Source organism: Motacilla alba, chromosome 3 (assembly GCF_015832195.1).
Source record: "Motacilla alba alba isolate MOTALB_02 chromosome 3, Motacilla_alba_V1.0_pri, whole genome shotgun sequence".
NCBI lineage: Eukaryota > Metazoa > Chordata > Aves > Passeriformes > Motacillidae > Motacilla > Motacilla alba.
In genome coordinates this window covers 59,978,887-59,995,185 of record NC_052018.1, presented here as the reverse complement: position 1 = coordinate 59,995,185, position 16,299 = coordinate 59,978,887, and positions in this window count along the sequence as shown.

The window sequence follows — 16,299 nt, the reverse complement described above, 5'->3', positions numbered from 1 at the left end:
AATCCTTCCGGGGAGGAATCATCCTATGCAAAACTTCAGGCTGAAGGCTGACTGTCTGAAAAGCAGCTTTGCAGAGAAGGACTGGGGGGTTCTGGTATCCATGAGCCAGCTGTGTGCCCTTCTGATAAAAAACGTCAGGACCTCTTGTCTGAGCCCAGCCTCAGAAGGCATCTGCCCACACCTTAATGTTGCAATAGCTTTTTGTGGCACAAGATTTCTGATCTTTATAAGAAGAAGCCTTATAAATCAGTCTGATGAAGTGCTGATTAGATGATGAAGATTAGTAATGAAATAGCATTTGTGCAAGAAAACCCCTGCTATAATCTAGAGTGATCTGTGAAATGTTTGTTCCCCTTCTTAACATGACCCCTATGTTATGGTCCTTCTCTAGAATGCATGAGGAAAACTTAATGTCTAATTTGCTGTAAGGCAAATAAGTGAAATCTATTTTTCTTAAACAAAGAGATGCCTACAGGACATAAGAACTGAAGCATATAAAAAATGAAGAATAAACTTAAGGGCATTGCAGATCTCTTAATCTTTTCTCATACAGAAAAGCTTGTTCCTTTAAAAATAATTATTTATTTTTAACCATGGAGAAATGGGTACAATAGCAACATGCCTACAGGATGAAGCCCCCCATTATTTTACTCTTTATCGTAAACCCATAAAGCAGTACAGGCCAAATACTGCTTTCTTGTCCCTTTGTGACCTCCTTGAGTTCACAGGGGCAGTAAGGGGTAAAGAGTAGTTGTCTGACTTCATGTAATGTACTGTAGGGCAATGACCATTTATTTTGGACTCATGTTACTATTATAGTCCTATTCAGACCAGCAAAGGACCTGTAGTGCCAGTGCTGTTGTATGAGAAAAAAAAAATTAAGCTATTAAAAGAGAGAATCATGAGATTATTTAAAAAATCAAAACCACTCAGGGCAAAGTAGACAGCTGACCCACAATGAGACAAGTCTGAGAGGGTTTGTAGGGCAAACTCATCTCTGGAACAATTTGTTGCCCTTTACTGGAACTACAATAGGTATAAATATGACCTTTATGGGCCACCATGTTATAAAAGAGGGATCTTCGAAGTTCCAAAATAAAGTATTCTTCATTTTGTAGCTGTTGCTTACACAGAACAGGAACTGGACATGTATTCTGATGACTGGCTCATCTAGAATGCATGCTACAAACTGTGCAAGATAAGTTATTTGAAGTAATGGGAGTGGGGGTTTTCTAAACTGATTTCCCTAAAAACAAGCCCTGTAGAAACACTCTGAGTGTATCATCTTGAAGGACATTGTTTACTGATAACTTTTAAATCTACTGACTACCTTCAAACAAATTTGACAAATAACTTAATGTGAAGAAGTGAGCTTATTTCTACAAATGTTGAGTAAATTGAAAGAGTCTCCTCTTACTGCCTTTATCTGTCAAAAGACCAGGAATCTGACCTTTTATTAGAATAACAGACAATCTGACCAAGAAGAGATTTCATTAATTTTTTTTTCCCCTCCAAAAGCATTGAATTACTCTTTACTATCTGTGGGCACATGTTCTGCTCTTAACTAGAAGACACACATAACTTTGTGTTCCTAACAACTGGGCCTATGTTCATGTTGATGTTCACCTCTGACACATTTTGCCACCTTGAGCAATCATTGCCCAAGTTAGTACAAGGTTGAGATATGTGAGAATGGAAAATTTTATCTGTTTTCCAGTTATATGTATATCTTCCAGTCTGTAGAACGTGTCATTAAGCATTATTCAAACACCTAATATGTTTATAGGCTAAACAGGAAGGAAGAAAAATTTATGTGTAGGAGGAGGCAGAAAGCCAGTGATGAGAACCAAAACACAAATCCTGATCTCCAGTCTGAACTGGATCTTTTAGACCTACAAGACACATTTTCTTAGCTCTAGTGTATTGCTCTTGAGAAACAGCTGATGTCAGAAGTATATCTGTAAAGGGACTATCTTTCCTTTCTTCTTCACCCCCCCTGCTGTTGAAATAATTTCCTGTCTTAGCTGGTTAACCTTTCCTACTCATTTCTATTTTCATGTAATGTCTTATTATAGTTGCAAGTTAATCACAAATCTATTGAGAGACTTCTCTTTAATCTAGCAGCCTTCGTTTACTTTCTGTGTCATTTAAAACTGTTGTGCTACGGTTAAGAGTGTCCAATTACATTCACTGCAGGAGAAAAAAACAAGTGATCAGCAGCCAACGATTTCAGCTGAAGATATCATCAAATGGGAAAACAAATTAGGTGCCTAAAAATAAAATTAAGGATTCACATGCTGGATTCGCTTGCACTCAGTGACACAGAATGACTGGGCAGATAACTGTTAACCTTTTATCCCCAAATAAGAAAAGAAAGAAGGAAAAAAAAAAAAAAAGGTGATCAGCTCTAAACCAGAGGACAGGCATCCTTGTAGAGTCTCAATGAATGATATATTTTAGATCATCTAGATCACCTGCCACTCCAGTTTCTTGAATATCATTGTGCACTTGCTGTAGTATAACAAAACACCAGAGATTCCTCTCACCCAATAAATAGATTTATACACTAATACAAAAATTATTGATGCTCTCCACACACTCTTCTGTATGGTCTAGGGGAGATGATGAAAAGAGGGATATAACGCTCACTGACTACTAAGTTATGCCCACGTTTGCTTGCTTTCTTTCTCTTTCTTTCTTTCTTTCTTTCTTTCTTTCTTTCTTTCTTTCTTTCTTTCTTTCTTTCTTTCTCTCTTTCTTTCTCTTTCTCTCTTTCTCTCTCTCTTTCTCTCTTTCTTTCTTTCTTTCTTTCTTTTTATTTCTTTCTTCCTCCTTCCATTCCTCATTTTCTTTCTTCCTCCCACTCTCCCTTCCTTGTTTCCTTTCTCCCTCCCTCCCTCCCTCCCTTTCTCCCTTCCCTCCCTTTAGGGATTTACTAAATAATACTTTGAAATAAATCTGATTTCTCTCATCCACCAGTCCATATATTGATCAGTGATCTAGAAGCTCCTCAGTTAGGAAGAACCTATTTCCTGGACAGTCATGTTTCAAATGCAGACTTGGACACATAATCTTTACTGATGCTTTCCTCCACTTCTAGAACACACAGAAAGTGGCAAACACTGGTTCCAACACAGACATTTTTGCTGCACCCTGGTAGTGCCTTACAAAAAGCATCTGTCTCAGAACCTTCCAATAACCACACCATAAATGATCTTTAGGTTCCTCTTTCCTTATGAGGTCAATAGATTATTAAAGCACTAGGCAACTAAAACAAGCAATTCTGCAGGTAGAGAGAAAACAAGAGTCTCTGTCTAGTTATTCAAATAATTAAATTTATCCTAGTAAGATCACAGTAGATATCCCATTCAAAAATTCTGGATAGAATGGATTTTAAAGAAGATCAACTTTTTAAAGCTGAACTTCACAGATCATTAATCTGTTGAACCCTCCAAAAAGGCCAGCAATCACATACTTCTCAGGATAACTCCAAATTCTCCGACAGGTAAAACCAGGCAGAAATCTGAACCATGTTGTCAAATATCAGTCCTTATAACTTTGCACTTCAAATGTAAATACAATAATTTTTTAGGCACCAAATTGATTAAAATTGTAAACTACAATTCTATTATGCGCTTGAAATTCAGCGCATAATAGAGCCTAAGCTCTGTTTCATTGCACAAGCTACCATGGCATCTTCCAAAATCATAAAAAGCAAACAAGCCCAGCAATATAATTGAGCCTTTAAAGTGGAAATCTGTCCTCAATTCAAAAGTAATAAAAGGTCAATCTGTTTCAGGTCTTTGTGGCTTAAAATTGTCCTGGACAAACAGAAGATAAGTTGCTGGTCTGTGCACGTATGTGCTTGTGTTTCTTTCTTTAACATGGCCATACCCCAGTTCTCAGCTTTCAGCACATAAATCAGTGTTTGCAGGCACTTATATGAAGGTGTAAATAAAGGGGGCTTGATGACTCACTGCACAATGGCAATGACTGTAGTATTTCACAGGCAGGACCACAGCTGCTCCCCACCTACCCTTGAATTGGCTCAATATATCCTGTCTGGATGGATGTTATTGACTTGCCTCATTTGTCTGTTCTAACAGGCTCTCTTTGAAGCAGGAAATGGGGAAACCAAGACCAGCCATTCTGAAATTGCCTCTTCAAGATTCAAAGGTAAGTGCACCAAGTGCTCATTCATTGCAAGTCCCTCTAAGTGATCCATCAGGCAGTGAATGCAGCTCCCAGTTTTGTAGCTTGCCAGTGTTCTGCACAGGAGCGAGAGGCAGCATGGGCAAGCCCTCTTCCATAAACATGGTGAGGTGCTGGGGGCTGCGGAAAAGTGAATGGGACTGGGCAGATGGAGGAGAGGCTCCACGAAGCGTTTTTCTGTTGTGACACCTGGCTTTAGTGGACAGTGGCAACCCCTTGAACAGCTGGTTTCCTGTACTTGTTCAGGTGCCTTGTAAATATATATATATATATGTATATTTGTACTCACACATACACATATTGCAGCCTACTGAAGCCTTGTTAATGGTAAACAAATAGGAGATAAATCCAAATGTGCAAGAACCCTGACCATTTTCACATCATCTGATTTTATGAAACAAAGAAGATTTGTTTATCTATCTTTTATACTCTCTCATTAGCAGAGAGTGAAATAGGAGGAAGGTAAAATTACAGCCTTTTCAAGATAATTTATAATATATTGTTGTGTAGAACTGTTTCTTACCTCTTTCTACACTGAAGAAAGCATGGCTCTGTATAAGGAAATGATGCTTGGTTATCCTAAATTGCTGGAGCACTATATTCTGAGTATTTAGTTTCTCTCCTGAAGTAGGAGTAAAATCAGACTAATTTATGCCTGGTTGTACTAATATACCCTGATAGTGAAGCATTTGCTTCTGGCCCCAGATTACTGTTTTCATCACCCAGATACTTGCACCTTTGCTGTGTAGGCTCACATGTGCAATTAAGGTCTTTTTAACATTTGTGCATTTTTCAATACCTGGATATTCTTAACATTAAGATTGGCTCTTCATTGATCTCTACAAGCTGGAGCCGAAGAATTCATGATAAGACTCCTGTGACTCCTGCCTAGCCTAATAAATATGGGCTATGAGGCAATGCAATCTGCTGAAACACTGGAGCACATTTTAAACAGTCGTCATGGTGTAAATATTCCTAAGCAGAAGTCCATGGTAATCTAATACAATACTGTGATCTGCAATATGGTAATTACAACTGTGACTTGACTCATTAATTTTGGTAACAGTTGTTAAGCAGCTCATTAGGTGGGTATCGAACAGCAGACGTCAATCTGGGGAGCCTCTCAAAAGCTTCCAATATTTTTCTTTTCACAGCAAGCAGCATAGCAAAGGAAGGAGGAGGCTGGACTTTGGGACTTCTGAGGTCTTAAATTCCAGGCACTTTGTGATCATGATGAACACTGTGCTTGCTTTGTGAGCCAGAATTAGGCAAAGATATGGAAGTGTAACATATTTCAACTCCTGGGCTTGAAAAATTTCCCTTGGTTGCTCAAATTGTTTTTTTTTTCAGCAGACCCTCCAGTTTCTACTGACAAACAGAGGGGATAAGAGGGTGCATCCCTTTATGGGATTGCACACAACTGGTCTGTGCTTTCACTTCCTCATTTCATATCACACTTAATGTTCTAAAAGAGTAATTTTTTTGGCGCATACTTGTATTAATTCAGCTTAAGTACATCAGTCGGAAATAAACAAGCATTAGTCCTTCATGTATCTGTATGCTGGTTATGGTGAACAAGATCACAAAATTCACAAACATGAAAATTAAGCTGCCAACGGCAAGCACATGAGGTATAACATCTTGAACATATGCTTTAATCTCCCTGCTTCTGCATATTTCATCAATTTGCTATTGAGCACTTCAAGAAATGGTGTGACAACGTCCAAGACTGACCAAAAATGGACAGTGATGGCTAGATAGCCACTCTGCAAAGAGATAATTAGATTTGACTTCAAGCATTTAGCTTTTCCTTGAGCAGATTACTCAAGGGAATTTGAATACACTGTTCAGAAGCTGACTGACTACAAATAGCAATGCCAATACACAGATGCAAGTCAACATTCAGCTGCAGTGTCCATGGATTTGCACATAGTTTAACCTTTGAGTTTAATGAAGCCTGAAAGTTGTCAAACTTGTCTTCTCCTCCTTTCTACAAAACCTATCCAGCCAGGCACCAAAGTGCCAGAATCACTATCAAACTCTACAGTATAGAAGGAAAAGCTAAAGTTATTAAGAAGTTGTTAGCAAAATCTCCCAGTCCAACCTGCAATGCTTTGGCAGGAATAGAGACAGAGAGTCAGCATCTGAATAGTGTCTCCTGGCCAGTATATCATGGGTAGCTTTCTGTTGGTGCATTTCCCCTCCTGTCTGCAGCTATTAGTGGTATCAGTCTCCAGAAAACAAGAACCATCATGGTGTAGTTTCATTTCAGAGCAATGGGGTACTGTAGCTGGGAGATAGTTTCTCAGTTGTAAAAGCTTAATCTGCTTTCTTATTATTAGTCTTCTTTCCTGCGGTTGTAAAAGCTTATGCATTTCTTCTGCCACATTATCAGCTCAATAGATACCCTGACTCTGACATATAAACACTTCCTTGCTAAGTAAATGATAATTTTCTGATATGTAGACCAATTAAACCAATGGTGCAACATAACTGCCTTTCAGACATTTGAGTATTTTTATCCCCCATGTGACTAAGTAGATTGGGTGGTGTTTTTCATCCACTTTTTCCTGTCCTCTTCTTTAATCATCCTTATTTCATTCTTGATAAACAATGATGCTGAGTAACACCATAGAGGCCATACTACTAGGAGAAGCACTACTGGTGGCAGCATTTGAGTCACAAACACTGTTACTCAAATGTAGGTTTATGCCAGACTTAAGCTAAGATTAAAAATGAGGGATGTAAACTCCTTACTGTGAATCTGTTCATGATGTGGTCTGCTGAATCTTTGCAAACTGGGCTTAAAAGGCTCCAGTGCCTCACTGAGTCACCTGGAGAGTAGGGTAGTTTTGATGGTTTTTTAGTAGTTTGGTGTTTTTTATTTTTCCTGACATACTTTCTATTATTCAGCCACATATGGAATAAGAATTTTAAAAGCCTTTTGTCCTTCCTGTCCCACTCCCTCTCCCCCACCCCAAATACAATCTGGCTGCTATTGACTGTAAGCCTTCTCCCTTGGGTCGCCTTCAGGCAGGAACATAATTTTTTGTCTCTATCTTGCTAAGTGTCTGTCTATTTTCAAGCCTTACTGGCAAAATTCTCCTCCTCCTCCACTCTTTAAATTTAACTCTGAAAAATAAATTTTAGTAGGATACTGGCTGTATGAAATATACTGCAGGTTGGTTCCACCTCCCCTAATGTGAGCTATCAAAAATTGATTGTCTATTCCAAGTTAGTTGCCCAGGTTCCTTCTGTAGTCAATGGAGAGACAAATGATTTAGCTCATCCTAAATAAGTATTAGAGGACAAACTTCAAGTTATATATAGACTGGATAATATTGTGAAGAATTCTATTCCCTCTTAATTGTATAACCAAGACCCCAGTACACCTCAAAGTCAGTTTGGATCTAAATTCTGACAGCCCATCTGGTTTCTCACTGCACAAGCAATTTTGCATTGTGTGAAGGAAGTTTTATTTGATGCCAAGCTCAGCCAGCCATTCTTATGTGGAATAAGCAATTTATTCTTCCCCTAGTTGATATTTTTCATTCATCCCTTTAAAGAGAAACTGCTGGATTTTGTAAGTGCTCCAACAAGCAGTTGTCTAAAGGCCTGTAGGAGTGACACCACAGTTCAAGTGATAGCAGAAAGGCAAGCACTTGATTGATCCTCGAAAGTGTTACTAACACTCACTTCCCTGTCTACCTCTTTCCGCATCACTCACTGTCACATATTTTTAGAGCAGAGCGCTTTCTCTCCTCCAGCTCCGTTGTGCGCCTTCTCTTTGCTGCATGAGCTGTTTGCCAGAGGTGGGAATTGAAAAGAAAAAATTCTTTGCTGGATCTTCACTTCTTATGGTTGCCTGCTTCCTGAAAAAAAAAAAAAAAAATCTGTACTAAATAGAAGTTCTGTTTAGCTTTTAGACAAATATAAAACCCCACAAATCTGCAAAAAGTTCCTCCACTCAAAGAGTCAAACTATTTCAAGCCTGGACAAACACAAAGATGTTGACTCTTGTTTGAAGTTGGGCCAGTCTGTCATGGTCTAGCACTGGTGGCACCTTTGGGCCATGACTGGAGGCTGCTGGGTTGGAGGGTGTGAGCCCTGGTGGGAACTGCTAAATGTCTCATAGTGTGAGACAGAAAGGCAGAGACTGGAAAGAAGGAGAATGATGCAAGTCCTTAGAAGTGTTTATTTTGCCTCAGATCTCTAATTTAATATTTGTATTCCTCTCCAATGAGGCAGATAACTGTGCAGTGAGTGAAGGAAGCTGCCTAAACATTTTTTACCTCTTTTAGTGAAGTCAGTCCCCCAAAGTATCTTCTATAGAACTTTTTATTTAGCAATTTCATTTTCTCCCATTCTTTATTTCCTGTGAAATCCTTCATGAGATACCGCACTTTTTCTCATCTTCAGATTTGGTTGCACCCCAGAGGCAAATTTTCTAAAAAATGTTTCTATCCATCAGTGAGTTACTGGAGAAGTTATAAGAACAAAAAAAAAAAAAAAAAAAAAAAGGAATAAATTCTGCTTTGAGGAAGCAGATTTTGTCAGCTACTCCTTATTTTAAATAGTTCCAAAATAGAGAAATTCTAATAAGCTGCTTCATATAAAGAAAAATTGCCATACACTGTAAAGCAGTTGAATTAGTTCATAAACTGAGTATGCTGTGTGCGGTTACTCAGTTACGACCCACTAGATACAATCAATAATTCTGCCCTATCATTGTACCATAACAATATTGCCTAGGCATAAAGGGCTTACAAAATCCACATCTATTATGAGCTACTGTCTCAGTTTTTCTATTGCAATTCCTCACAATCTACTTTTTTATGTGTGTCAAGCCTCATCTGTGGGGGAAGAATAATTTAGAAGATCAGTAATGGGATGTGGAACATTTCACCTCCAGGTCACTTGTTTGAATCTAACCCTGAACCAGTCATGATTGAAAATCATTGCCATGTGATTGCTTTCTTTTGCTGGCCTAATGGATATGAACCGTTGGTCCTAGTCTACAGCATAAAGGGCGTGTGTCCACATCTAAAATCTTCCTTTGGAATGCAGTTAGCCTCTTCACACTCCCAGCAGAGACAGGACTTGGGTGGAATGAGTGATAGTGAATGAATTGCCTTACCCCTACAACCTGCAGTAACCTTTTCATGTAAGTGAGATATTCTGGTAGAGTTATGGAGAAACTTTTATTGCCTGTATGATACTCTGCTGAGAGATAGCAAACCAAGTCTGATCGTGTCCTGCGTTGTTTGAGTGCTTAACTTTACAAAAGAGGTACAATGTTTTAAGAGTGACTCTCCAACCTCCACTACCAACCAAGAAAAAAGTTCAGCAAAGATTTAAAGGGTCCTGAAAAACATTAGAAAATGTGTGGGGATAGTGAAGGCAGGTTAGGGGGAAAAAAAGGCAGAGGTGATGATTATACAGAAAAAAAAACCCAAAAAAAACCAACCAGAAACCATTACATTATAAGCCTAAGATTTGTAACTTGACTAATAAACCACAAATTGTCCAGCAAAAGTGGCCGATTTATGTTGGGGTTGTAGTGACGAATCTCAGCTTCTCTAACTGACGCAGTTTGCCTGTGATCCTTCCCTTGGCTTCCCTTCTTTTCTTTTGGATTGATCTACATGGTTGCTTGTTAGACATTGTCTGTAACTCATCCTCTGTGGCCCACAGAAGAGGTCTGTGCTTACACCAGAGTGGGGACTGTTATTTTTTAGAAGGCACTGTTTGGGATCTGTGGAGGCTTTCTAGGAATAAACCATCTTCTGTACTGTTACCTGAGCTGACTCAAGGGGCAGATGCCCACGACAAATAACCCTGACAATGATGCTGGTGCCTCCTTTCCTCTGCCTCGTTGGGCTTGAGGCACTTCAAGTACGGAAGCTACAAAGCTGTATTTCTCAGTGCTGCCTCAACTCATATCTAGTTCTCCTTTCATAGGTGTTTTTGTCTTCTTAGGACAGGAGATCAATCAGACAGTGCAAGGAATACTCTTATTATTTTATTCCACAAGACCAGACAAAACAAAATCAGATTAAATCTGTGAAGCACAAGCAGAGGAGCAGAGGGTTTGTTATTACTCTAACCATAAAGACCTGTCTTAATCACAGAGCTCTTCTTAATTCTTCCTCTGATCTGCTTAGGTAAAATCCTTTTTGAATTAGTATGAGTAATGACAAATCTGAAAGATAAGGTGAGACATCAAGATTTGGCCCTGTATGATTTGGGGCATTTGATTGTTTTGTAATGCAGGTCCTCACATTTCAGTACAAAGCAGTGTGCAATACCAATGCAGGAGGAAAAAAACAATGAAAAACTAGGACTGTACTGCTGCCCTCCAGGAGCCAGTAAGAATAATGTCTTAGATTATAAGAAAGGGCAGTAGCAATATCACCGGTGCAAAGTACAAGTAACAACTTCTGGCTCCTTTATCACTGACTTTTTTTTTTTTTTGCCAATTTAAGATCAAGATCTTAGAAAGAATTACATTCTGTCTTAGGAGAAATTGACAGAAACACATTTTCAATTACCAGTGGGTGACAACAGAACAACAATGTTGGTACTTTTTTAAACAAGGTTATTTCTTGGTTTACAGAGGCGACTATTTATAAATGACTGAACAAGATTCTCTTACAAATGATCTTATTTTTAAAAAAGAAATGCCCTCATTTGGGGAATGGGGATGTTCAATTTATATCATATACTCTGTTTTAAAGGGCAAGGAGTCTTTGTGCACAGAATAGTTGCAGTAAAAATATTTTGAATTGATCAGTTCTTCAAATAAAATCTGGCTGTGTGATGGGGTCTGTTCTGCCAGCTCTTTACATGGACACTGCATCCTGCCAGACTTCAGTGACTCCCATCTGGGTTGTGTCCTGTGTGAACAACGTCCTAAAAGAGAGTGTGGTATGGTCTGTAAATCACCACCTCTTTGAAGGTAGAACAATGCTTTACTGTGCAACCATGGGAATCAGCAGGGGAATAAACTCACTTACAGATAACACACATTAGTGTGCTATCGTTAAGGAGAATAAAGAAATGTTGCAGTTTTTCTGTGCACCAAAATGTATGCTTTCAGTGAGCTAAGTAGGGGGGGAAGAAAGGTAATAGCTCTTGTTTCTATGTGATTATAATGAAGAAAGAAATGTTACTACACTATTCCTGCTAAAGTATTTATCTTATTTGAGCTTTGTCAATATAAAAAACCTGAACTGTACAATAAGATGACCTGGAACAACCACCTTTCTGATGGCTAAGCACTGCTCAGCAGTTGTGGAAATGAATACATTACACAGATACAGGAGTCAGAAAATGATCCAAGCACAGGATCCGCCTGACTCCCACATAATGGAGCACTTTGTGAGGTTGTAAAACAGGTGATGTATAAATTACACCAGTACAACAGCCCTTGGTATGTAAAGGAGTCACATAAACTTGGCAGCAGTGTGGTACCTGGGAGCTGGAAGCTGGTAGCAGTAAAGTAGCAAAGAAGAGCCTGTAACAGATGGATTCCAATTTGACATATGTTGATATAATCCTAAACCTGGCTGGCATCAATACTGAAGCTGTATCCATTTATCTTAGGAAGATAGTCCTGACAAATGCTAGGCCTTTCTGCTTTAGTGAATTTTTACAAATCTGGAAGTGTCATGGTCATGCATGTATGCTCTGAAGTCCTGCAAGGAAGGGATGACAGTCCCGTTGAAATCTCTGGGCAATAACAGAAGGCTGGAAGGAGTGATCTGGTGCTGAAGTCTGCCATTGAACACCCAGCCTCGGAGATCAGGTGTGATGAAAGACTTGGTGTTGATGGAGGACTTTAAATACCCAAGCATCTTCTAGAAAGCTGGTATGGTGACAAACAGCCTGTCAAGCAGTTCCTACCCCACCTTCAAAGAACTTAACAGAAATTCATTGCAGAAAGGCAGCTTGTGCGAGAACAGTTGTGAAGTAACAGAGGGCACAATTCTTAGGAATAAAAAGTGAGAGAAAGAAGAATAAACCAAAAAGACTACAGAAGAAACATGACCTTGGCAAAAATAACCTAGGAAAAAAAAGGGGTCTCCCTGGGGACAATCAGCTTGACATGTGGAAAAGATCTAATTCTGAAGAAGAATAAACAGTGTCTCATATTCTCTCTGAGTAGGGCAATGGGAAATAAGTTTCAATTGCATAAAATTTTAAAGTCTTCGAAGACAGTTAGACCCTCAAATGGATTGCTTAGGGTAGATATGGGATTTCCCTCTTGAGGTAGTTTCTAGGGACAGGGTAGGCAAAACATTATGAACAATTCAAGTATAGCTGGTATTGCATGGGAGTCATAGAGTGGAGAAGATTTTCCCCATGATGAGGAAATTCAGTCTTCTTCTTAGGAGAGAGAGATGAAATTTGAGATGACTCAAACACTAGCCTTCAAGGGAAAGAAAATGTTTTGGCATTAAAGACTTCTAAAAATCTCCCCACTTCCTCATTGTTCAAGATGAAAATTTTACCTATATAAAATTATGCAAGTTTAACTTTTCTTTCATTTAACTATTCACTTAACTATTTCAAAAACATCTAATTGGGTTAAATATCTTTCCCACATAGGTAGTTTTTGCCTCAAAGCTTTTTTAAAAAACCTATCATACATTAGTCATTTTCCAAAGAGTAATTTTTTTTTCTGTCTTTCTCTTTCTTATACAAGAAGTATGTTTTAAATTGGTCTAGCACAACAAATTCTGTAGTTGAGCAGCTTGCAAATTGTCACTGCTCTTTCAGCAATGGGGGAACATTTTAAATTTTTGTAAGAAAATGTGCTTTGCTTCCACTGAATCTGAGAAATTTAAAGAAACTGAATTATAGATTGTTGTTAATAGGAATAACAATTAACATTTAATATGTAAATGAATATTATGCACTATAACTGGTCTGGACAGATTTTCCTTTAAAGCCCCTGATTTGGGCAAAACAAACCTTGCACTTATCAGAAACAGGAAGAGTGCTGAATAAAATAATAACACCACAATTTCCCTTCTTTATGAACTATAATGTCAAATCCTAAAAAGGCTAAAAGATGAAGTTTGCTCCACGGCCTCCCCAGGATTCATTCTATTGCTGAACTATACTTTCTGCCCAGAAAACCACTTCCCAAATCACAGATAAAATAGAAATTACCATCAGTGGAAGAAAATCTCAATTAAAATCCATGACCTTAATACTGTCAGCAGACAAATCTGTGCCAGTTATATTTTTTTTCCCAGCAAGATCTATTCCAAAAGGGCTGAGATGCTTCAATTTTTCTCTGAAAATTTTCACCTCAGTTTATTTGTATACCTCCTCCCCGCAGCCTTTATGCTTGCAGTTGAGCTTGAGAGGACATGAATCATTTTTCCTGGCATCTGCAGTAGTCCTGGGATCCCTCTTTAAAGCCAAAATTATATATTCACAGTAGGAGGACTGGTTCAGATAATCACGGGTCCAGAGGCCTGGACTACTACTTAGGCTGGAAATACCAGAAGATTAGTTTTTTCCAGTGCTGTTTCCCTAATCTTGTTTCTGAACTATGATGGAAAAAGGCACATGAGAAATTACAGAAAGGCAGAAGAATCTAGGGGAGAGAATGGACTCGCTGCATATTTTAGAAATGACTTTATTTTAGACTTAGTTTTATACAATAGTGAAAAATTATGTCTGAATAAAGTTTGTTGCCTCTTTTTCAAAATGTTGAAAAAAAAATCTATTGTCTGTAACTTGTAGATATCGCTCTGCGGCTAAGTATCTCACATTAGACTTATTCAATATATTTTACTATATGGAAGCTAAGCATGTGTTTATGGCACATTTGTAAGAATGACTTGTGGTGGTTTTGGGGCTGTGTTGCTTGTGTTTTGTTTCCTTTTTTTTTTTTTTTTTTGGTAGGGGGAGGTAGGAAAGAGCTTGTTTCTGTGGAGAAAGCAGACTAAACCAGAATAGCCGTATTGGCTACATTTCAATTAGAAGACACAGTACATTATTTACATGTTGTGATGGGTTGACCTTGGTCATCTGCCAACCACCACTCAGCCACTATCCTGCTCTCACTCATCAAGAAGATGAAGGAGAAAATTATGGAAATTCTCCTGGCTTGAGATAAAGACAGGTAATTTATCAGTTACCGTCATAGGCAAAATGGAATTGACTTGCAGAAGGTGTCACTACATATCCATTCGGTGTAGGTGGCCAAGTGTTGATGGTGGGGAGCTGCATCTAGCACAGTGTAGCCCTGAAGACCCTCCCCATGCTCCCTCTGCCTTCCCACTTCCAGCTGCTGGCCTCCCTCATCCAACACACATGCGCTGACAAAGTGTCCCCTAGCAGAGACCCTGGAAGTGTCTTACACTGGAGATCCTTGAGCCCAAATTATGTTTTATGGACTTGTTTATTGAGCTCACAGCCAAGGAGGGACAAAACCAGCTTTGGTCAGCATGATGCCATGTTATTTAATTCACTCTGTTGGAACATCTGAGGTTTTCTTCCTCTTTTTTTAAAATATTTAATCTGTCACTGAAATATGCATGAAAGTATGAAGGTGAGATATAACAAATGAACCATGACAAAAGATCAGTTAATGCAAACAACATAGGGCAGGCATAGAAGACAAGGGAGATACACAGGAATGACCAGGTTAGCCAGTTGCATACGGCCATGAAAAATGGAAATATACCATTTAAGTGAAATTAAGGCTTCTTCTGATGTTGTTTCTTTAGACATCATTCATGTGATTTCTTTCAGCAGCTCAACTGGTTTAAATATCTACTCCCAACTTTCTGTAACTCCAAACCTGCAGTCTGAAGTTTCCACCAGAGCAGTGTAGCCACTAAATCAGACCTTATTTTCTCCAGATGTTGAGCATCTGTCATTCTTAATTAAAGGAACAGGAGTTAGCACTGTGGAAAATCATGAGCTTTTAAAGGTGACTTGCAGTGGGATGGAAAACTGGAATTTTTCCCTCTCTTCTTCTTCATGATATGCAAGAAAAGCTAGAAAACTTTCTCCTTTTGAGGTTGAGTTTATTGTGTTTAAGTGATGTGCTTAGAAATATCAGGAATATAAAATCAGGTATTTCCTGGTTTTGCTAGGGGACTCTTTGGAGGCCTCATCTCCACATATCATTTACTTGTCCTGAGGTATGGCTGAGCAGGGGTCAGTGCTGGACTGTGTATATGTGATTTGTGCAGCATCTGGCACAATCTTTATTTGCTCTTAAAAGCTCTGTAGGTTTTAAATCTTAAACAAAGGAGTGTTTTCTCACAAGTTTTTTTAGGTAGAGCTGTTGAATTAGTGTGTTTGATTTAAGAAAGGGAAACAAAATTCCTTCTCCATTTCATCAGTGTGGGAAGAAAATATTTTGGCTTGGCCTTACATCGTTAACCTGGGAAGCATTCAGTATATCATTGTTTATGATTAAAATATGTTTTGTATAAATGTTTTTAGAATTGTGAGCATAACAGACTTTCAAATATTTGGTATACATTAGTGAACCTTCTCTAAATAGAAGGTGGTAGTCAAAAATGGAAAAGATACTTTATTCTTCTTCAGCCTCAATACAACTAAATATTTTGGAGAATATATTTAGATCAGTTAGAATATGTCAATTAACCAATTTCCATTACTTTTTTTGATTTTATTTTTTTTTGGCTGCCATAACAAGATAGATTCTGCTCCTCCTTTTTAAGTTTTCCTAGAAAACCAAACCAAATTAAACCAAAATGAACTACTGCAAAAAAATATGGATTACAGCTCTGAATTCTAGAAATAAATAATGAAGGCCCAAAACAAAACATGTGAATTAAAAAATTAGCAAATATTCAGAGACCTTTAGGAAATTTGTAACAAAGGAGCAAAACCAGAAACATACTGATTGTGTTTTCATTTGTAGGGCACCTCTGAAAGAAATTTAAGTCAAATGTTTAAGTAGGAATCCATCCTTTGGAGCTTCCTATGTTTTCCCTTCCACTCTCTTGATACTTCTGGCTACTCTGAAAGACTTAATTGTGCAGAGACTAGCTATCTTTTTCAGCTGAGTCAGAGGCACCCATAAAATCT